This window comes from Chroicocephalus ridibundus, chromosome 3 (genome assembly GCF_963924245.1).
Source record: "Chroicocephalus ridibundus chromosome 3, bChrRid1.1, whole genome shotgun sequence".
NCBI lineage: Eukaryota > Metazoa > Chordata > Aves > Charadriiformes > Laridae > Chroicocephalus > Chroicocephalus ridibundus.
Window position 1 is genome coordinate 7566057 of NC_086286.1, and position 23643 is coordinate 7589699.

The following is a 23643-nucleotide window of genomic DNA, read 5'->3' on the forward strand; positions in this document are numbered from 1 at the left end:
CTTGTTCTAAAGCTCTTTGGGAACCGCTTGCGTAGCCCCACACACGTGGGGGCTGCAGGCTTTCCTGCTGCCTTCAGCCTCAAAACCACCCTTTCCCACTTGGCCCCGCCAGGCACAAAAATAGCCATATGTCTGGAGACTGGTCCCTTTCCCAAAGAGCCAGCAGGGAAAACTATGCCTTGTTCTAAAGCTCTTTGGGAACCGCTTGCGTGGCCCAACAGACCTGCGGGCTGCAGGCTTTCCTGCTGCCTTCAGCGTCAAAACCACCCTTTCCCACTTGGCGTCACGCCAGGCACAAAAATGGCCATATGTCTGGAGGTTGGTCCCACGCCCAAAGAGCCAGCAGGGAAAACTATGCCTTGTTCTAAAGCTCTTTGGGAACCGTTTGCGTAGCCCCACACACCTGGGGGCTGCAGGCTTTCCTGCTCTCTTCAGCCTCAAAAGCACCCTTTCCCACTTGGCGCCGCGCCAGGCCAAAAAATGGCCATATGTCTGGAGGTTGGTCCCACGCCCAAAGAGCCAGCACGGAAAACTATGCCTTGTTCTAAAGCTCTTTGGGAACCGCTTGCGTAGCCCCACAGACCTGGGGGCTGCAGGCTTTCCTGCTGCCTTCAGCCTCAAAACCACCCTTTCCCACATGGCGTCACGCCAGGCACAAAAATGGCCATATGTCTGGAGACTGGTCCCACGCCCAAAGAGCCAGCAGGGAAAACTATGCCTTGTTCTAAAGCTCTTTGGGAACCGCTTGCGTAGCCTAACACACCTGGGGGCTGCAGGCTTTCCTGCTGCCTTCAGCCTCAAAACCACCCTTTCCCACTTGGCGTCACGCCAGGCACAAAAATGGCCATATGTCTGGAGGTTGGTCCCACGCCCAAAGAGCCAGCAGGGAAAATTATGCCTTGTTCTAAAGGTCTTTGGGAACCGCTTGCGTAGCCCCACACACCTGGGGTCTGCAGGCTTTCCTGCTGCCTTCAGACTCAAAACGACCCTTTGCCACTTGGCGCCGCGCCAGGCACAAAAATGGCCATATGTCTGGAGACTGGTCCCTTTCCCAAAGAGCCAGCAGGGAAAACTATGCCTTGTTCTAAAGCTCTTTGGAACCGCTTGCGTAGCCCAACACACCTGGGGGCTGCAGGCTTTCCTGCTGCCTTCAGCCTCAAAACCACCCTTTCCCACATGGCGTCACGCCAGGCACAAAAATGGCCATATGTCTGGAGGTTGGTCCCACGCCCAAAGAGCCAGCAGGGAAAACTATGCCTTGCTCTAAAGCTCTTTGGGAACCGTTTGCGTAGCCCCACACACCTGGGGGCTGCAGGCTTTCCTGCTCTCTTCAGCCTCAAAAGCACCCTTTCCCACTTGGCGCCGCGCCAGGCCCAAAAATGGCCGTATGTCTGGAGACTGGTCCCACGCCCAAAGAGCCAGCAGGGAAAACTATGCCTTGTTCTAAAGCTCTTTGGGAACCGCTTGCGTAGGCCCACAGACCTGGGGGCTGCAGGCTTTCCTGCTGCCTTCAGCCTCAAAACCACCCTTTCCCACATGGCGTCACGCCAGGCCCAAAAATGGCCATATGTCTGGAGGTTGGTCCCACGCCCAAAGAGCCAGCAGGGAAAACTATGCCTTGTTCTAAAGCTCTTTGGGAACCACTTGCGTAGCCCCACAGACCTGGGGGCTGCAGGCTTTCCTGCTGCCTTCAGCCTCAAAACCACCCTTTCCCACTTGGCGCCGCGCCAGGCCCAAAAATGGCCATATGTCTGGAGACTGGTCCCAAGCGCAAAGAGCCAGCAGGGAAAATTATGCCTTGTTCTAAAGCTCTTTGGGAACCGCTTGCGTAGCCCCACACACCTGGGGGCTGCAGGCTTTCCTGCTGCCTTCAGCCTCAAAACCACCCTTTCCCACTTGGCCCCGCGCCAGGCACAAAAATGGCCAGATATCTGGAGACTGGTCCCACGCCCAAAGAGCCAGCAGGGAAAACTATGACTTGTTCTAAAGCTCTTTGGGAACCGCTTGCGTAGCCCCACACACCTGGGGGCTGCAGGCTTTCCTGCTGCCTTCAGACTCAAAACCACCCTTTCCCACTTGGCCCCGCGCCAGGCACAAAAATGGCCAGATATCTGGAGACTGGTCCCACGCCCAAAGAGCCAGCAGGGAAAACTATGCCTTGTTCTAAAGCTCTTTGGGAACGGCTTGCGTAGCCCCACACACCTGGGGGCTGCAGGCTTTCCTGCTGCCTTCAGACTCAAAACCACCCTTTCCCACTTGGCCCCGCGCCAGGCACAAAAATGGCCATATATCTGGAGACTGGTCCCACGCCCAAACAGCCAGCAGGGAAAATTATGCCTTGTTCTAAAGCTCTTTGGGAACCGCTTGCGTGGCCGCCCAGACCTGCGGGCTGCCGGCTTTCCTGCTGCCTTCAAACTCAGAAGCACCCTTTTCCAACATGGCGTCACGCCAGGCACAAAAATGGCCATATGTCTGGAGACTGGTCCCACGCCCAAAGAGCCAGCAGGGAAAACTATGCCTTGTTCTAAAGCTCTTTGGGAACCGCTTGCGTAGCCCTACAGACCTGGGGGCTGCAGGCTTTCCTGCTGCCTTCAGCCTCAAAACCACCCTTTCCCACTTGGCGCCGCGCCAGGCCCAAAAATGGCCATATGTCTGGAGACTGGTCCCAAGCGCAAAGAGGCAGCAGGGAAAATTATGCCTTGTTCTAAAGCTCTTTGGGAACCGCTTGCGTAGCCCCACAGACCTGGGGGCTGCAGGCTTTCCTGCTGCCTTCAGCCTCAAAACCACCCTTTCCCACATGGCGTCACGCCAGGCACAAAAATGGCCATATGTCTGGAGGTTGGTCCCACGCCCAAAGAGCCAGCAGGGAAAACTATGCCTTGTTCTAAAGCTCTTTGGGAACCGCTTGCGTAGCCCAACACACCTGGGGGCTGCAGGCTTTCCTGCTGCCTTCAGCCTCAAAACCACCCTTTTCCACATGGCGTCACGCCAGGCACAAAAATGGCCATATGTCTGGAGGTTGGTCCCACGCCCAAAGAGCCAGCAGGGAAAATTATGCCTTGTTCAAAGGTCTTTGGGAACCGCTTGCGTAGCCCCACACACCTGGGGGCTGCAGGCTTTCCTCCTGCCTTCAGACTCAAAACGACCCTTTGCCACTTGGCGCCGCGCCAGGCACAAAAATGGCCATATGTCTGGAGACTGGTCCCTTTCCCAAAGAGCCAGCAGGGAAAACTATGCCTTGTTCTAAAGCTCTTTGGAACCGCTTGCGTAGCCCAACACACCTGGGGGCTGCAGGCTTTCCTGCTGCCTTCAGCCTCAAAACCACCCTTTCCCACATGGCGTCACGCCAGGCACAAAAATGGCCATATGTCTGGAGGTTGGTCCCACGCCCAAAGAGCCAGCAGGGAAAACTATGCCTTGCTCTAAAGCTCTTTGGGAACCGTTTGCGTAGCCCCACACACCTGGGGGCTGCAGGCTTTCCTGCTCTCTTCAGCCTCAAAAGCACCCTTTCCCACTTGGCGCCGCGCCAGGCCCAAAAATGGCCGTATGTCTGGAGACTGGTCCCACGCCCAAAGAGCCAGCAGGGAAAACTATGCCTTGTTCTAAAGCTCTTTGGGAACGGCTTGCGTAGGCCCACAGACCTGGGGGCTGCAGGCTTTCCTGCTGCCTTCAGCCTCAAAACCACCCTTTCCCACATGGCGTCACGCCAGGCACAAAAATGGCCATATGTCTGGAGGTTGGTCCCAAGCGCAAAGAGGCAGCAGGGAAAACTATGACTTGTTCTAAAGCTCTTTGGGAACCGCTTGCGTAGCCCCACACACCTGGGGGCTGCAGGCTTTCCTGCTGCCTTCAGACTCAAAACCACCCTTTCCCACTTGGCCCCGCGCCAGGCACAAAAATGGCCAGATATCTGGAGACTGGTCCCACGCCCAAAGAGCCAGCAGGGAAAACTATGCCTTGTTCTAAAGCTCTTTGGGAACGGCTTGCGTAGCCCCACACACCTGGGGGTTGCAGGCTTTCCTGCTGCCTTCAGACTCAAAACCACCCTTTCCCACTTGGCCCCGCGCCAGGCACAAAAATGGCCATATATCTGGAGACTGGTCCCACGCCCAAACAGCCAGCAGGGAAAATTATGCCTTGTTCTAAAGCTCTTTGGGAACCGCTTGCGTGGCCCCACAGACCTGCGGGCTGCCGGCTTTCCTGCTGCCTTCAAACTCAGAAGCACCCTTTTCCAACATGGCGTCACGCCAGGCACAAAAATGTCCATATGTCTGGAGGTTGGTCCCACGCCCAAAGAGCCAGCAGGGAAAACTATGCCTTGTTCTAAACCTCTTTGGGAACCGCTTGCGTAGCCCCACAGACCTGGGGGCTGCAGGCTTTCCTGCTGCCTTCAGCCTCAAAACCACCCTTTCCCACTTGGCGCCGCGCCAGGCCCAAAAATGGCCATATGTCTGGAGACTGGTCCCAAGCGCAAAGAGGCAGCAGGGAAAATTATGCCTTGTTCTAAAGCTCTTTGGGAACCGCTTGCGTAGCCCCACAGACCTGGGGGCTGCAGGCTTTCCTGCTGCCTTCAGCCTCAAAACCACCCTTTCCCACATGGCGTCACGCCAGGCACAAAAATGGCCATATGTCTGGAGACTGGTCCCACGCCCAAAGAGCCAGCAGGGAAAACTATGCCTTGTTCTAAAGCTCTTTGGGAACCGCTTGCGTAGCCCAACACACCTGGGGGCTGCAGGCTTTCCTGCTGCCTTCAGCCTCAAAACCACCCTTTTCCACATGGCGTCACGCCAGGCACAAAAATGGCCATATGTCTGGAGGTTGGTCCCACGCCCAAAGAGCCAGCAGGGAAAATTATGCCTTGTTCTAAAGGTCTTTGGGAACCGCTTGCGTAGCCCCACACACCTGGGGGCTGCAGGCTTTCCTGCTGCCTTCAGACTCAAAACGACCCTTTGCCACTTGGCGCCGCGCCAGGCACAAAAATGGCCATATGTCTGGAGACTGGTCCCTTTCCCAAAGAGCCAGCAGGGAAAACTATGCCTTGTTCTAAAGCTCTTTGGAACCGCTTGCGTAGCCCAACACACCTGGGGTCTGCAGGCTTTCCTGCTGCCTTCAGCGTCAAAACCACCCTTTCCCACATGGCGTCACGCCAGGCACAAAAATGGGCATATGTCTGGAGGTTGGTCCCACGCCCAAAGAGCCAGCAGGGAAAACTATGCCTTGCTCTAAAGCTCTTTGGGAACCGTTTGCGTAGCCCCACACACCTGGGGGCTGCAGGCTTTCCTGCTCTCTTCAGCCTCAAAAGCACCCTTTCCCACTTGGCCCCGCGCCAGGCCCAAAAATGGCCGTATGTCTGGAGACTGGTCCCACGCCCAAAGAGCCAGCAGGGAAAACTATGCCTTGTTCTAAAGCTCTTTGGGAACGCCTTGCGTAGCCCCACACACCTGGGGGCTGCAGGCTTTCCTGCTGCCTTCAGCCTCAAAACCACCCTTTCCCACATGGCGTCACGCCAGGCACAAAAATGGCCATATGTCTGGAGACTGGTCCCACGCCCAAAGAGCCAGCAGGGAAAACTATGCCTTCTTCTAAAGCTCTTTGGGAACCGCTTGCGTAGCCCCACACACCTGGGGGCTGCAGGCTTTCCTGCTGCCTTCAGACTCAAAACCACCCTTTCCCACTTGGCCCCGCGCCAGGCACAAAAATGGCCAGATATCTGGAGACTGGTCCCACGCCCAAAGAGCCAGCAGGGAAAACTATGCCTTGTTCTAAAGCTCTTTGGGAACGGCTTGCGTAGCCCCACACACCTGGGGGCTGCAGGCTTTCCTGCTGCCTTCAGACTCAAAACCACCCTTTCCCACTTGGACCCGCGCCAGGCACAAAAATGGCCATATATCTGGAGACTGGTCCCACGCCCAAACAGCCAGCAGGGAAAATTATGCCTTGTTCTAAAGCTCTTTGGGAACCGCTTGTGTGGCCCCACAGACCTGCGGGCTGCAGGCTTTCCTGCTGCCTTCAGCCTCAAAACCACCCTTTCCCACTTGGCGTCACGCCAGGCACAAAAATGGCCATATGTCTGGAGGTTGGTCCCACGCCCAAAGAGCCAGCAGGGAAAACTATGCCTTGTTCTAAACCTCTTTGGGAACCGCTTGCGTAGCCCCACAGACCTGGGGGCTGCAGGCTTTCCTGCTGCCTTCAGCCTCAAAACCACCCTTTCCCACTTGGCGCCGCGCCAGGCCCAAAAATGGCCATATGTCTGGAGACTGGTCCCAAGTGCAAAGAGGCAGCAGGGAAAATTATGCCTTGTTCTAAAGCTCTTTGGGAACCGCTTGCGTAGCCCCACAGACCTGGGGGCTGCAGGCTTTCCTGCTGCCTTCAGCCTCAAAACCACCCTTTCCCACTTGGCCCCGCGCCAGGCACAAAAATGGCTAGATATCTGGAGACTGGTCCCACGCCCAAAGAGCCAGCAGGGAAAACTATGCCTTGTTCTAAAGCTCTTTGGGAACCGCTTGCGTAGCCCCACACACCTGGGGGCTGCAGGCTTTCCTGCTGCCTTCAGACTCAAAACCACCCTTTCCCACTTGGCGCTGCGCCAGGCCCAGAAATGGCCATATGTCTGAAGATTGGTCCCACGCCCAAAGAGCCAGCAGGGAAAACTATGCCTTGTTCTAAAGCTCTTTGGGAACCGCTTGCGTGGCCCCACACACCTGGGGGCTGCAGGCTTTCCTGCTCTCTTCAGCCTCAAAAGAATCCTTTCGCAATTGGCGCTGCGCTAGGCCCAAAAATGGCCATATGTCTGAAGATTGGTCCCACGCCCAAAGAGCCAGCAGGGAAAACTATGCCTTGTTCTAAAGCTCTTAGGGAACCGCTTGCGTGGCCCCACACACCTGGGGGCTGCAGGCTTTCCTGCTGCCTTCAGCCTCAAAACCACCCTTTCCCACATGACGTCATGCCAGGCACAAAAATGGCCATATGTCTGGAGGTTGGTCCCACGCCCAAAGAGCCAGCAGGGAAAACTATGCCTTGTTCTAAAGCTCTTTGGGAACCGCTTGCGTAGCCCAACACACCTGGGGGCTGCAGGCTTTCCTGCTGCCTTCAGCCTCAAAACAACCCTTTTCCACATGGCGTCACGCCAGGCACAAAAATGGCCATATGTCTGGAGACTGGTCCCACGCCCAAAGAGCCAGCAGGGAAAACTATGCCTTGTTCTAAAGCTCTTTGGGAACCGCTTGCGTAGCCCCACACACGTGGGGGCTGCAGGCTTTCCTGCTGCCTTCAGACTCAAAACGACCCTTTCCCACTTGGCCCCGCCAGGCACAAAAATAGCCATATGTCTGGAGACTGGTCCCTTTCCCAAAGAGCCAGCAGGGAAAACTATGCCTTGTTCTAAAGCTCTTAGGGAACCGCTTGCGTGGCCCCACACACCTGGGGGCTGCAGGCTTTCCTGCTGCCTTCAGCCTCAAAACCACCCTTTCCCACATGACGTCATGCCAGGCACAAAAATGGCCATATGTCTGAAGATTGGTCCCACGCCCAAAGAGCCAGCAGGGAAAACTATGCCTTGTTCTAAAGCTCTTTGGGAACCGCTTGCGTAGCCCAACACACCTGGGGGCTGCAGGCTTTCCTGCTGCCTTCAGCCTCAAAACAACCCTTTTCCACATGGCGTCACGCCAGGCACAAAAATGGCCATATGTCTGGAGACTGGTCCCACGCCCAAAGAGCCAGCAGGGAAAACTATGCCTTGTTCTAAAGCTCTTTGGGAACCGCTTGCGTAGCCCCACAGACCTGGGGCTGCAGGCTTTCCTGCTGCCTTCAGCCTCAAAACCACCCTTTCCCACTTGGCCCCGCCAGGCACAAAAATAGCCATATGTCTGGAGACTGGTCCCTTTCCCAAAGAGCCAGCAGGGAAAACTATGCCTTGTTCTAAAGCTCTTTGGGAACCGCTTGCGTGGCCCAACAGACCTGCGGGCTGCAGGCTTTCCTGCTGCCTTCAGCGTCAAAACCACCCTTTCCCACTTGGCGTCACGCCAGGCACAAAAATGGCCATATGTCTGGAGGTTGGTCCCACGCCCAAAGAGCCAGCAGGGAAAACTATGCCTTGTTCTAAAGCTCTTTGGGAACCGTTTGCGTAGCCCCACACACCTGGGGGCTGCAGGCTTTCCTGCTCTCTTCAGCCTCAAAAGCACCCTTTCCCACTTGGCGCCGCGCCAGGCCAAAAAATGGCCATATGTCTGGAGACTGGTCCCACGCCCAAAGAGCCAGCACGGAAAACTATGCCTTGTTCTAAAGCTCTTTGGGAACCGCTTGCGTAGCCCCACAGACCTGGGGGCTGCAGGCTTTCCTGCTGCCTTCAGCCTCAAAACCACCCTTTCCCACATGGCGTCACGCCAGGCACAAAAATGGCCATATGTCTGGAGACTGGTCCCACGCCCAAAGAGCCAGCAGGGAAAACTATGCCTTGTTCTAAAGCTCTTTGGGAACCGCTTGCGTAGCCTAACACACCTGGGGGCTGCAGGCTTTCCTGCTGCCTTCAGCCTCAAAACCACCCTTTTCCACATGGCGTCACGCCAGGCACAAAAATGGCCATATGTCTGGAGGTTGGTCCCACGCCCAAAGAGCCAGCAGGGAAAATTATGCCTTGTTCTAAAGGTCTTTGGGAACCGCTTGCGTAGCCCCACACACCTGGGGTCTGCAGGCTTTCCTGCTGCCTTCAGACTCAAAACGACCCTTTGCCACTTGGCGCCGCGCCAGGCACAAAAATGGCCATATGTCTGGAGACTGGTCCCTTTCCCAAAGAGCCAGCAGGGAAAACTATGCCTTGTTCTAAAGCTCTTTGGAACCGCTTGCGTAGCCCAACACACCTGGGGGCTGCAGGCTTTCCTGCTGCCTTCAGCCTCAAAACCACCCTTTCCCACATGGCGTCACGCCAGGCACAAAAATGGCCATATGTCTGGAGGTTGGTCCCACGCCCAAAGAGCCAGTAGGGAAAACTATGCCTTGTTCTAAAGCTCTTTGGGAACCACTTGCGTAGCCCCACAGACCTGGGGGCTGCAGGCTTTCCTGCTGCCTTCAGCCTCAAAACCACCCTTTCCCACTTGGCGCTGCGCCAGGCCCAGAAATGGCCATATGTCTGGAGATTGGTCCCACGCCCAAAGAGGCAGCAGGGAAAACTATGCCTTGCTCTAAAGCTCTTTGGGAACCGTTTGCGTAGCCCCACACACCTGGGGGCTGCAGGCTTTCCTGCTCTCTTCAGCCTCAAAAGCACCCTTTCCCACTTGGCGCCGCGCCAGGCCCAAAAATGGCCGTATGTCTGGAGACTGGTCCCACGCCCAAAGAGCCAGCAGGGAAAACTATGCCTTGTTCTAAAGCTCTTTGGGAACCGCTTGCGTAGGCCCACAGACCTGGGGGCTGCAGGCTTTCCTGCTGCCTTCAGCCTCAAAACCACCCTTTCCCACATGGCGTCACGCCAGGCACAAAAATGGCCATATGTCTGGAGGTTGGTCCCACGCCCAAAGAGCCAGCAGGGAAAACTATGCCTTGTTCTAAAGCTCTTTGGGAACCACTTGCGTAGCCCCACAGACCTGGGGGCTGCAGGCTTTCCTGCTGCCTTCAGCCTCAAAACCACCCTTTCCCACTTGGCGCCGCGCCAGGCCCAAAAATGGCCATATGTCTGGAGACTGGTCCCAAGCGCAAAGAGCCAGCAGGGAAAATTATGCCTTGTTCTAAAGCTCTTTGGGAACCGCTTGCGTAGCCCCACACACCTGGGGGCTGCAGGCTTTCCTGCTGCCTTCAGCCTCAAAACCACCCTTTCCCACTTGGCCCCGCGCCAGGCACAAAAATGGCCAGATATCTGGAGACTGGTCCCACGCCCAAAGAGCCAGCAGGGAAAACTATGACTTGTTCTAAAGCTCTTTGGGAACCGCTTGCGTAGCCCCACACACCTGGGGGCTGCAGGCTTTCCTGCTGCCTTCAGACTCAAAACCACCCTTTCCCACTTGGCCCCGCGCCAGGCACAAAAATGGCCAGATATCTGGAGACTGGTCCCACGCCCAAAGAGCCAGCAGGGAAAACTATGCCTTGTTCTAAAGCTCTTTGGGAACGGCTTGCGTAGCCCCACACACCTGGGGGCTGCAGGCTTTCCTGCTGCCTTCAGACTCAAAACCACCCTTTCCCACTTGGCCCCGCGCCAGGCACAAAAATGGCCATATATCTGGAGATTGGTCCCACGCCCAAACAGCCAGCAGGGAAAATTATGCCTTGTTCTAAAGCTCTTTGGGAACCGCTTGCGTGGACGCCCAGACCTGCGGGCTGCCGGCTTTCCTGCTGCCTTCAAACTCAGAAGCACCCTTTTCCAACATGGCGTCACGCCAGGCACAAAAATGGCCATATGTCTGGAGGTTGGTCCCACGCCCAAAGAGCCAGCAGGGAAAACTATGCCTTGTTCTAAAGCTCTTTGGGAACCGCTTGCGTAGCCCTACAGACCTGGGGGCTGCAGGCTTTCCTGCTGCCTTCAGCCTCAAAACCACCCTTTCCCACTTGGCGCCGCGCCAGGCCCAAAAATGGCCATATGTCTGGAGACTGGTCCCAAGCGCAAAGAGGCAGCAGGGAAAATTATGCCTTGTTCTAAAGCTCTTTGGGAACCGCTTGCGTAGCCCCACAGACCTGGGGGCTGCAGGCTTTCCTGCTGCCTTCAGCCTCAAAACCACCCTTTCCCACATGGCGTCACGCCAGGCACAAAAATGGCCATATGTCTGGAGGTTGGTCCCACGCCCAAAGAGCCAGCAGGGAAAACTATGCCTTGTTCTAAAGCTCTTTGGGAACCGCTTGCGTAGCCCAACACACCTGGGGGCTGCAGGCTTTCCTGCTGCCTTCAGCCTCAAAACCACCCTTTTCCACATGGCGTCACGCCAGGCACAAAAATGGCCATATGTCTGGAGGTTGGTCCCACGCCCAAAGAGCCAGCAGGGAAAATTATGCCTTGTTCAAAGGTCTTTGGGAACCGCTTGCGTAGCCCCACACACCTGGGGGCTGCAGGCTTTCCTCCTGCCTTCAGACTCAAAACGACCCTTTGCCACTTGGCGCCGCGCCAGGCACAAAAATGGCCATATGTCTGGAGACTGGTCCCTTTCCCAAAGAGCCAGCAGGGAAAACTATGCCTTGTTCTAAAGCTCTTTGGAACCGCTTGCGTAGCCCAACACACCTGGGGGCTGCAGGCTTTCCTGCTGCCTTCAGCCTCAAAACCACCCTTTCCCACATGGCGTCACGCCAGGCACAAAAATGGCCATATGTCTGGTGGTTGGTCCCACGCCCAAAGAGCCAGCAGGGAAAACTATGCCTTGCTCTAAAGCTCTTTGGGAACCGTTTGCGTAGCCCCACACACCTGGGGGCTGCAGGCTTTCCTGCTCTCTTCAGCCTCAAAAGCACCCTTTCCCACTTGGCGCCGCGCCAGGCCCAAAAATGGCCGTATGTCTGGAGACTGGTCCCACGCCCAAAGAGCCAGCAGGGAAAACTATGCCTTGTTCTAAAGCTCTTTGGGAACCGCTTGCGTAGGCCCACAGACCTGGGGGCTGCAGGCTTTCCTGCTGCCTTCAGCCTCAAAACCACCCTTTCCCACATGGCGTCACGCCAGGCACAAAAATGGCCATATGTCTGGAGGTTGGTCCCAAGCGCAAAGAGGCAGCAGGGAAAACTATGACTTGTTCTAAAGCTCTTTGGGAACCGCTTGCGTAGCCCCACACACCTGGGGGCTGCAGGCTTTCCTGCTGCCTTCAGCCTCAAAACCACCCTTTCCCACTTGGCCCCGCGCCAGGCACAAAAATGGCCAGATATCTGGAGACTGGTCCCACGCCCAAAGAGCCAGCAGGGAAAACTATGCCTTGTTCTAAAGCTCTTTGGGAACGGCTTGCGTAGCCCCACACACCTGGGGGTTGCAGGCTTTCCTGCTGCCTTCAGACTCAAAACCACCCTTTCCCACTTGGCCCCGCGCCAGGCACAAAAATGGCCATATATCTGGAGACTGGTCCCACGCCCAAACAGCCAGCAGGGAAAATTATGCCTTGTTCTAAAGCTCTTTGGGAACCGCTTGCGTGGCCCCACAGACCTGCGGGCTGCCGGCTTTCCTGCTGCCTTCAAACTCAGAAGCACCCTTTTCCAACATGGCGTCACGCCAGGCACAAAAATGTCCATATGTCTGGAGGTTGGTCCCACGCCCAAAGAGGCAGCAGGGAAAACTATGCCTTGTTCTAAACCTCTTTGGGAACCGCTTGCGTAGCCCCACAGACCTGGGGGCTGCAGGCTTTCCTGCTGCCTTCAGCCTCAAAACCACCCTTTCCCACTTGGCGCCGCGCCAGGCCCAAAAATGGCCATATGTCTGGAGACTGGTCCCAAGCGCAAAGAGGCAGCAGGGAAAATTATGCCTTGTTCTAAAGCTCTTTGGGAACCGCTTGCGTAGCCCCACAGACCTGGGGGCTGCAGGCTTTCCTGCTGCCTTCAGCCTCAAAACCACCCTTTCCCACATGGCGTCACGCCAGGCACAAAAATGGCCATATGTCTGGAGACTGGTCCCACGCCCAAAGAGCCAGCAGGGAAAACTATGCCTTGTTCTAAAGCTCTTTGGGAACCGCTTGCGTAGCCCAACACACCTGGGGGCTGCAGGCTTTCCTGCTGCCTTCAGCCTCAAAACCACCCTTTTCCACATGGCGTCACGCCAGGCACAAAAATGGCCATATGTCTGGAGGTTGGTCCCACGCCCAAAGAGCCAGCAGGGAAAATTATGCCTTGTTCTAAAGGTCTTTGGGAACCGCTTGCGTAGCCCCACACACCTGGGGGCTGCAGGCTTTCCTGCTGCCTTCAGACTCAAAACGACCCTTTGCCACTTGGCGCCGCGCCAGGCACAAAAATGGCCATATGTCTGGAGACTGGTCCCTTTCCCAAAGAGCCAGCAGGGAAAACTATGCCTTGTTCTAAAGCTCTTTGGAACCGCTTGCGTAGCCCAACACACCTGGGGGCTGCAGGCTTTCCTGCTGCCTTCAGCGTCAAAACCACCCTTTCCCACATGGCGTCACGCCAGGCACAAAAATGGCCATATGTCTGGAGGTTGGTCCCACGCCCAAAGAGCCAGCAGGGAAAACTATGCCTTGCTCTAAAGCTCTTTGGGAACCGTTTGCGTAGCCCCACACACCTGGGGGCTGCAGGCTTTCCTGCTCTCTTCAGCCTCAAAAGCACCCTTTCCCACTTGGCGCCGCGCCAGGCCCAAAAATGGCCGTATGTCTGGAGACTGGTCCCACGCCCAAAGAGCCAGCAGGGAAAACTATGCCTTGTTCTAAAGCTCTTTGGGAACCGCTTGCGTAGGCCCACAGACCTGGGGGCTGCAGGCTTTCCTGCTGCCTTCAGCCTCAAAACCACCCTTTCCCACATGGCGTCACGCCAGGCACAAAAATGGCCATATGTCTGGAGACTGGTCCCACGCCCAAAGAGCCAGCAGGGAAAACTATGCCTTCTTCTAAAGCTCTTTGGGAACCGCTTGCGTAGCCCCACACACCTGGGGGCTGCAGGCTTTCCTGCTGCCTTCAGACTCAAAACCACCCTTTCCCACTTGGCCCCGCGCCAGGCACAAAAATGGCCAGATATCTGGAGACTGGTCCCACGCCCAAAGAGCCAGCAGGGAAAACTATGCCTTGTTCTAAAGCTCTTTGGGAACGGCTTGCGTAGCCCCACACACCTGGGGGCTGCAGGCTTTCCTGCTGCCTTCAGACTCAAAACCACCCTTTCCCACTTGGACCCGCGCCAGGCACAAAAATGGCCATATATCTGGAGACTGGTCCCACGCCCAAACAGCCAGCAGGGAAAATTATGCCTTGTTCTAAAGCTCTTTGGGAACCGCTTGTGTGGCCCCACAGACCTGCGGGCTGCAGGCTTTCCTGCTGCCTTCAGCCTCAAAACCACCCTTTCCCACTTGGCGTCACGCCAGGCACAAAAATGGCCATATGTCTGGAGGTTGGTCCCACGCCCAAAGAGCCAGCAGGGAAAACTATGCCTTGTTCTAAACCTCTTTGGGAACCGCTTGCGTAGCCCCACAGACCTGGGGGCTGCAGGCTTTCCTGCTGCCTTCAGCCTCAAAACCACCCTTTCCCACTTGGCGCCGCGCCAGGCCCAAAAATGGCCATATGTCTGGAGACTGGTCCCAAGTGCAAAGAGGCAGCAGGGAAAATTATGCCTTGTTCTAAAGCTCTTTGGGAACCGCTTGCGTAGCCCCACAGACCTGGGGGCTGCAGGCTTTCCTGCTGCCTTCAGCCTCAAAACCACCCTTTCCCACTTGGCCCCGCGCCAGGCACAAAAATGGCTAGATATCTGGAGACTGGTCCCACGCCCAAAGAGCCAGCAGGGAAAACTATGCCTTGTTCTAAAGCTCTTTGGGAACCGCTTGCGTAGCCCCACACACCTGGGGGCTGCAGGCTTTCCTGCTGCCTTCAGACTCAAAACCACCCTTTCCCACTTGGCGCTGCGCCAGGCCCAAAAATGGCCATATGTCAGGAGACTGGTCCCACGCCCAAAGAGCCAGCAGGGAAAACTATGCCCTGTTCTAAAGCTCTTTGGGAACGGCTTGCGTAGCCCCACACACCTGGGGGCTGCAGGGTTTCCTGCTGCCTTCAGACTCAAAACCACCCTTTCCCACTTGGCCCCGCGCCAGGCACAAAAAAGGCCATATATCTGGAGACTGGTCCCACGCCCAAAGAGCCAGCAGGGAAAACTATGCCTTGTTCTAAAGCTCTTTGGGAACCGCTTGCGTGGCCCCACAGACCTGCGGGCTGCCGGCTTTCCTGCTGCCTTCAACCTCAGAAGCACCCTTTTCCACATGGCGTCACGCCAGACACAAAAATGGCCATATGTCTGGAGGTTGGTCCCAAGCCCAAAGAGCCAGCAGGGAAAACTATGCCTTGTTCTAAAGCTCTTTGGGAACCACTTGCGTAGCCCCACAGACATGGGGGCTGCAGGCTTTCCTGCTGCCTTCAGCCTCAAAACCACCCTTTCCCACTTGGCGCTGCGCCAGGCCCAATAATGGCCATATGTCTGGAGATTGGTCCCACGCCCAAAGAGCCAGCAGGGAAAACTATGCCTTGTTCTAAAGCTCTTTGGGAACCGCTTGCGTAGCCCCACACACCTGGGGGCTGCAGGCTTTCCTGCTCTCTTCAGCCTCAAAAGAAACCTTTCGCAATTGGCGCTGCGCTAGGCCCAAAAATGGCCATATGTCTGAAGATTGGTCCCACGCCCAAAGAGCCAGCAGGGAAAACTATGCCTTGTTCTAAAGCTCTTTGGGAACCGCTTGCGTGGCCCCACACACCTGGGGGCTGCAGGCTTTCCTGCTGCCTTCAGCCTCAAAACCACCCTTTCCCACATGACGTCATGCCAGGCACAAAAATGGCCATATGTCTGGAGGTTGGTCCCACGCCCAAAGAGCCAGCAGGGAAAACTATGCCTTGTTCTAAAGCTCTTTGGGAACCGCTTGCGTAGCCCAACACACCTGGGGGCTGCAGGCTTTCCTGCTGCCTTCAGCCTCAAAACAACCCTTTTCCACATGGCGTCACGCCAGGCACAAAAATGGCCATATGTCTGGAGACTGGTCCCACGCCCAAAGAGCCAGCAGGGAAAACTATGCCTTGTTCTAAAGCTCTTTGGGAACCGCTTGCGTAGCCCCACACACCTGGGGGCTGCAGGCTTTCCTGCTGCCTTCAGACTCAAAACCACCCTTTCCCACTTGGCCCCGCGCCAGGCACAAAAATGGCCAGATATCTGGAGACTGGTCCCACGCCCAAAGAGCCAGCAGGGAAAACTATGCCTTGTTCTAAAGCTCTTTGGGAACGGCTTGCGTAGCCCCACACACCTGGGGGTTGCAGGCTTTCCTGCTGCCTTCAGACTCAAAACCACCCTTTCCCACTTGGCCCCGCGCCAGGCACAAAAATGGCCATATATCTGGAGACTGGTCCCACGCCCAAACAGCCAGCAGGGAAAATTATGCCTTGTTCTAAAGCTCTTTGGGAACCGCTTGCGTGGCCCCACAGACCTGCGGGCTGCCGGCTTTCCTGCTGCCTTCAAACTCAGAAGCACCCTTTTCCAACATGGCGTCACGCCAGGCACAAAAATGTCCATATGTCTGGAGGTTGGTCCCACGCCCAAAGAGGCAGCAGGGAAAACTATGCCTTGTTCTAAACCTCTTTGGGAACCGCTTGCGTAGCCCCACAGACCTGGGGGCTGCAGGCTTTCCTGCTGCCTTCAGCCTCAAAACCACCCTTTCCCACTTGGCGCCGCGCCAGGCCCAAAAATGGCCATATGTCTGGAGACTGGTCCCAAGCGCAAAGAGGCAGCAGGGAAAATTATGCCTTGTTCTAAAGCTCTTTGGGAACCGCTTGCGTAGCCCCACAGACCTGGGGGCTGCAGGCTTTCCTGCTGCCTTCAGCCTCAAAACCACCCTTTCCCACATGGCGTCACGCCAGGCACAAAAATGGCCATATGTCTGGAGACTGGTCCCACGCCCAAAGAGCCAGCAGGGAAAACTATGCCTTGTTCTAAAGCTCTTTGGGAACCGCTTGCGTAGCCCAACACACCTGGGGGCTGCAGGCTTTCCTGCTGCCTTCAGCCTCAAAACCACCCTTTTCCACATGGCGTCACGCCAGGCACAAAAATGGCCATATGTCTGGAGGTTGGTCCCACGCCCAAAGAGCCAGCAGGGAAAATTATGCCTTGTTCTAAAGGTCTTTGGGAACCGCTTGCGTAGCCCCACACACCTGGGGGCTGCAGGCTTTCCTGCTGCCTTCAGACTCAAAACGACCCTTTGCCACTTGGCGCCGCGCCAGGCACAAAAATGGCCATATGTCTGGAGACTGGTCCCTTTCCCAAAGAGCCAGCAGGGAAAACTATGCCTTGTTCTAAAGCTCTTTGGAACCGCTTGCGTAGCCCAACACACCTGGGGGCTGCAGGCTTTCCTGCTGCCTTCAGCGTCAAAACCACCCTTTCCCACATGGCGTCACGCCAGGCACAAAAATGGCCATATGTCTGGAGGTTGGTCCCACGCCCAAAGAGCCAGCAGGGAAAACTATGCCTTGCTCTAAAGCTCTTTGGGAACCGTTTGCGTAGCCCCACACACCTGGGGGCTGCAGGCTTTCCTGCTCTCTTCAGCCTCAAAAGCACCCTTTCCCACTTGGCGCCGCGCCAGGCCCAAAAATGGCCGTATGTCTGGAGACTGGTCCCACGCCTAAAGAGCCAGCAGGGAAAACTATGCCTTGTTCTAAAGCTCTTTGGGAACCGCTTGCGTAGGCCCACAGACCTGGGGGCTGCAGGCTTTCCTGCTGCCTTCAGCCTCAAAACCACCCTTTCCCACATGGCGTCACGCCAGGCACAAAAATGGCCATATGTCTGGAGACTGGTCCCACGCCCAAAGAGCCAGCAGGGAAAACTATGCCTTCTTCTAAAGCTCTTTGGGAACCGCTTGCGTAGCCCCACACACCTGGGGGCTGCAGGCTTTCCTGCTGCCTTCAGACTCAAAACCACCCTTTCCCACTTGGCCCCGCGCCAGGCACAAAAATGGCCAGATATCTGGAGACTGGTCCCACGCCCAAACAGCCAGCAGGGAAAATTATGCCTTGTTCTAAAGCTCTTTGGGAACCGCTTGTGTGGCCCCACAGACCTGCGGGCTGCAGGCTTTCCTGCTGCCTTCAGCCTCAAAACCACCCTTTCCCACTTGGCGTCACGCCAGGCACAAAAATGGCCATATGTCTGGAGGTTGGTCCCACGCCCAAAGAGCCAGCAGGGAAAACTATGCCTTGTTCTAAACCTCTTTGGGAACCGCTTGCGTAGCCCCACAGACCTGGGGGCTGCAGGCTTTCCTGCTGCCTTCAGCCTCAAAACCACCCTTTCCCACTTGGCGCCGCGCCAGGCCCAAAAATGGCCATATGTCTGGAGACTGGTCCCAAGTGCAAAGAGGCAGCAGGGAAAATTATGCCTTGTTCTAAAGCTCTTTGGGAACCGCTTGCGTAGCCCCACAGACCTGGGGGCTGCAGGCTTTCCTGCTGCCTTCAGCCTCAAAACCACCCTTTCCCACTTGGCCCCGCGCCAGGCACAAAAATGGCTAGATATCTGGAGACTGGTCCCACGCCCAAAGAGCCAGCAGGGAAAACTATGCCTTGTTCTAAAGCTCTTTGGGAACCGCTTGCGTAGCCCCACACACCTGGGGGCTGCAGGCTTTCCTGCTGCCTTCAGACTCAAAACCACCCTTTCCCACTTGGCGCTGCGCCAGGCCCAAAAATGGCCATATGTCAGGAGACTGGTCCCACGCCCAAAGAGCCAGCAGGGAAAACTATGCCCTGTTCTAAAGCTCTTTGGGAACGGCTTGCGTAGCCCCACACACCTGGGGGCTGCAGGGTTTCCTGCTGCCTTCAGACTCAAAACCACCCTTTCCCACTTGGCCCCGCGCCAGGCACAAAAAAGGCCATATATCTGGAGACTGGTCCCACGCCCAAAGAGCCAGCAGGGAAAACTATGCCTTGTTCTAAAGCTCTTTGGGAACCGCTTGCGTGGCCCCACAGACCTGCGGGCTGCCGGCTTTCCTGCTGCCTTCAACCTCAGAAGCACCCTTTTCCACATGGCGTCACGCCAGACACAAAAATGGCCATATGTCTGGAGGTTGGTCCCAAGCCCAAAGAGCCAGCAGGGAAAACTATGCCTTGTTCTAAAGCTCTTTGGGAACCACTTGCGTAGCCCCACAGACATGGGGGCTGCAGGCTTTCCTGCTGCCTTCAGCCTCAAAACCACCCTTTCCCACTTGGCGCTGCGCCAGGCCCAATAATGGCCATATGTCTGGAGATTGGTCCCACGCCCAAAGAGCCAGCAGGGAAAACTATGCCTTGTTCTAAAGCTCTTTGGGAACCGCTTGCGTAGCCCCACACACCTGGGGGCTGCAGGCTTTCCTGCTCTCTTCAGCCTCAAAAGAATCCTTTCGCAATTGGCGCTGCGCTAGGCCCAAAAATGGCCATATGTCTGAAGATTGGTCCCACGCCCAAAGAGCCAGCAGGGAAAACTATGCCTTGTTCTAAAGCTCTTTGGGAACCGCTTGCGTGGCCCCACACACCTGGGGGCTGCAGGCTTTCCTGCTGCCTTCAGCCTCAAAACCACCCTTTCCCACATGACGTCATGCCAGGCACAAAAATGGCCATATGTCTGGAGGTTGGTCCCACGCCCAAAGAGCCAGCAGGGAAAACTATGCCTTGTTCTAAAGCTCTTTGGGAACCGCTTGCGTAGCCCAACACACCTGGGGGCTGCAGGCTTTCCTGCTGCCTTCAGCCTCAAAACAACCCTTTTCCACATGGCGTCACGCCAGGCACAAAAATGGCCATATGTCTGGAGACTGGTCCCACGCCCAAAGAGCCAGCAGGGAAAACTATGCCTTGTTCTAAAGCTCTTTGGGAACCGCTTGCGTAGCCCCACACACCTGGGGGCTGCAGGCTTTCCTGCTGCCTTCAGACTCAAAACGACCCTTTCCCACTTGGCCCCGCCAGGCACAAAAATAGCCATATGTCTGGAGACTGGTCCCTTTCCCAAAGAGCCAGCAGGGAAAACTATGCCTTGTTCTAAAGCTCTTTGGGAACCGCTTGCGTGGCCCAACAGACCTGCGGGCTGCAGGCTTTCCTGCTGCCTTCAGCGTCAAAACCACCCTTTCCCACTTGGCGTCACGCCAGGCACAAAAATGGCCATATGTCTGGAGGTTGGTCCCACGCCCAAAGAGCCAGCAGGGAAAACTATGCCTTGCTCTAAAGCTCTTTGGGAACCGTTTGCGTAGCCCCACACACCTGGGGGCTGCAGGCTTTCCTGCTGCCTTCAGACTCAAAACCACCCTTTCCCACTTGGCCCCGCGCCAGGCACAAAAATGGCCATATATCTGGAGACTGGTCCCACGCCCAAACAGCCAGCAGGGAAAATTATGCCTTGTTCTAAAGCTCTTTGGGAACCGCTTGCGTGGCCCCACAGACCTGCGGGCTGCCGGCTTTCCTGCTGCCTTCAAACTCAGAAGCACCCTTTTCCAACATGGCGTCACGCCAGGCACAAAAATGTCCATATGTCTGGAGGTTGGTCCCACGCCCAAAGAGGCAGCAGGGAAAACTATGCCTTGTTCTAAACCTCTTTGGGAACCGCTTGCGTAGCCCCACAGACCTGGGGGCTGCAGGCTTTCCTGCTGCCTTCAGCCTCAAAACCACCCTTTCCCACTTGGCGCCGCGCCAGGCCCAAAAATGGCCATATGTCTGGAGACTGGTCCCAAGCGCAAAGAGGCAGCAGGGAAAATTATGCCTTGTTCTAAAGCTCTTTGGGAACCGCTTGCGTAGCCCCACAGACCTGGGGGCTGCAGGCTTTCCTGCTGCCTTCAGCCTCAAAACCACCCTTTCCCACATGGCGTCACGCCAGGCACAAAAATGGCCATATGTCTGGAGACTGGTCCCACGCCCAAAGAGCCAGCAGGGAAAACTATGCCTTGTTCTAAAGCTCTTTGGGAACCGCTTGCGTAGCCCAACACACCTGGGGGCTGCAGGCTTTCCTGCTGCCTTCAGACTCAAACCACCCTTTTCCACATGGCGTCACGCCAGGCACAAAAATGGCCATATGTCTGGAGGTTGGTCCCACGCCCAAAGAGCCAGCAGGGAAAATTATGCCTTGTTCTAAAGGTCTTTGGGAACCGCTTGCGTAGCCCCACACACCTGGGGGCTGCAGGCTTTCCTGCTGCCTTCAGACTCAAAACGACCCTTTGCCACTTGGCGCCGCGCCAGGCACAAAAATGGCCATATGTCTGGAGACTGGTCCCTTTCCCAAAGAGCCAGCAGGGAAAACTATGCCTTGTTCTAAAGCTCTTTGGAACCGCTTGCGTAGCCCAACACACCTGGGGTCTGCAGGCTTTCCTGCTGCCTTCAGCGTCAAAACCACCCTTTCCCACATGGCGTCACGCCAGGCACAAAAATGGCCATATGTCTGGAGGTTGGTCCCACGCCCAAAGAGCCAGCAGGGAAAACTATGCCTTGCTCTAAAGCTCTTTGGGAACCGTTTGCGTAGCCCCACACACCTGGGGGCTGCAGGCTTTCCTGCTCTCTTCAGCCTCAAAAGCACCCTTTCCCACTTGGCGCCGCGCCAGGCCCAAAAATGGCCGTATGTCTGGAGACTGGTCCCACGCCCAAAGAGCCAGCAGGGAAAACTATGCCTTGTTCTAAAGCTCTTTGGGAACCGCTTGCGTAGGCCCACAGACCTGGGGGCTGCAGGCTTTCCTGCTGCCTTCAGCCTCAAAACCACCCTTTCCCACATGGCGTCACGCCAGGCACAAAAATGGCCATATGTCTGGAGACTGGTCCCACGCCCAAAGAGCCAGCAGGGAAAACTATGCCTTCTTCTAAAGCTCTTTGGGAACCGCTTGCGTAGCCCCACACACCTGGGGGCTGCAGGCTTTCCTGCTGCCTTCAGACTCAAAACCACCCTTTCCCACTTGGCCCCGCGCCAGGCACAAAAATGGCCAGATATCTGGAGACTGGTCCCACGCCCAAAGAGCCAGCAGGGAAAACTATGCCTTGTTCTAAAGCTCTTTGGGAACGGCTTGCGTAGCCCCACACACCTGGGGGCTGCAGGCTTTCCTGCTGCCTTCAGACTCAAAACCACCCTTTCCCACTTGGACCCGCGCCAGGCACAAAAATGGCCATATATCTGGAGACTGGTCCCACGCCCAAACAGCCAGCAGGGAAAATTATGCCTTGTTCTAAAGCTCTTTGGGAACCGCTTGTGTGGCCCCACAGACCTGCGGGCTGCAGGCTTTCCTGCTGCCTTCAGCCTCAAAACCACCCTTTCCCACTTGGCGTCACGCCAGGCACAAAAATGGCCATATGTCTGGAGACTGGTCCCACGCCCAAAGAGCCAGCAGGGAAAACTATGCCTTGTTCTAAACCTCTTTGGGAACCGCTTGCGTAGCCCCACAGACCTGGGGGCTGCAGGCTTTCCTGCTGCCTTCAGCCTCAAAACCACCCTTTCCCACTTGGCGCCGCGCCAGGCCCAAAAATGGCCATATGTCTGGAGACTGGTCCCAAGTGCAAAGAGGCAGCAGGGAAAATTATGCCTTGTTCTAAAGCTCTTTGGGAACCGCTTGCGTAGCCCCACAGACCTGGGGGCTGCAGGCTTTCCTGCTGCCTTCAGCCTCAAAACCACCCTTTCCCACTTGGCCCCGCGCCAGGCACAAAAATGGCTAGATATCTGGAGACTGGTCCCACGCCCAAAGAGCCAGCAGGGAAAACTATGCCTTGTTCTAAAGCTCTTTGGGAACCGCTTGCGTAGCCCCACACACCTGGGGGCTGCAGGCTTTCCTGCTGCCTTCAGACTCAAAACCACCCTTTCCCACTTGGCGCTGCGCCAGGCCCAAAAATGGCCATATGTCAGGAGACTGGTCCCACGCCCAAAGAGCCAGCAGGGAAAACTATGCCTTGTTCTAAAGCTCTTTGGGAACCGCTTGCGTGGCCCCACAGACCTGCGGGCTGCCGGCTTTCCTGCTGCCTTCAACCTCAGAAGCACCCTTTTCCACATGGCGTCACGCCAGACACAAAAATGGCCATATGTCTGGAGGTTGGTCCCAAGCCCAAAGAGCCAGCAGGGAAAACTATGCCTTGTTCTAAAGCTCTTTGGGAACCACTTGCGTAGCCCCACAGACATGGGGGCTGCAGGCTTTCCTGCTGCCTTCAGCCTCAAAACCACCCTTTCCCACTTGGCGCTGCGCCAGGCCGAAAAATGGCCATATGTCTGGAGATTGGTCCCACGCCCAAAGAGCCAGCAGGGAAAACTATGCCTTGTTCTAAAGCTCTTTGGGAACCGCTTGCGTGGCCCCACACACCTGGGGGCTGCAGGCTTTCCTGCTGCCTTCAGCCTCAAAACCACCCTTTCCCACATGACGTCATGCCAGGCACAAAAATGGCCATATGTCTGGAGGTTGGTCCCACGCCCAAAGAGCCAGCAGGGAAAACTATGCCTTGTTCTAAAGCTCTTTGGGAACCGCTTGCGTAGCCCAACACACCTGGGGGCTGCAGGCTTTCCTGCTGCCTTCAGCCTCAAAACAACCCTTTTCCACATGGCGTCACGCCAGGCACAAAAATGGCCATATGTCTGGAGACTGGTCCCACGCCCAAAGAGCCAGCAGGGAAAACTATGCCTTGTTCTAAAGCTCTTTGGGAACCGCTTGCGTAGCCCCACACACCTGGGGGCTGCAGGCTTTCCTGCTGCCTTCAGACTCAAAACGACCCTTTCCCACTTGGCCTCGCCAGGCACAAAAATAGCCATATGTCTGGAGACTGGTCCCTTTCCCAAAGAGCCAGCAGGGAAAACTATGCCTTGTTCTAAAGCTCTTTGGGAACCGCTTGCGTGGCCCAACAGACCTGCGGGCTGCAGGCTTTCCTGCTGCCTTCAGCGTCAAAACCACCCTTTCCCACTTGGCGTCACGCCAGGCACAAAAATGGCCATATGTCTGGAGGTTGGTCCCACGCCCAAAGAGCCAGCAGGGAAAACTATGCCTTGCTCTAAAGCTCTTTGGGAACCGTTTGCGTAGCCCCACACACCTGGGGGCTGCAGGCTTTCCTGCTGCCTTCAGAC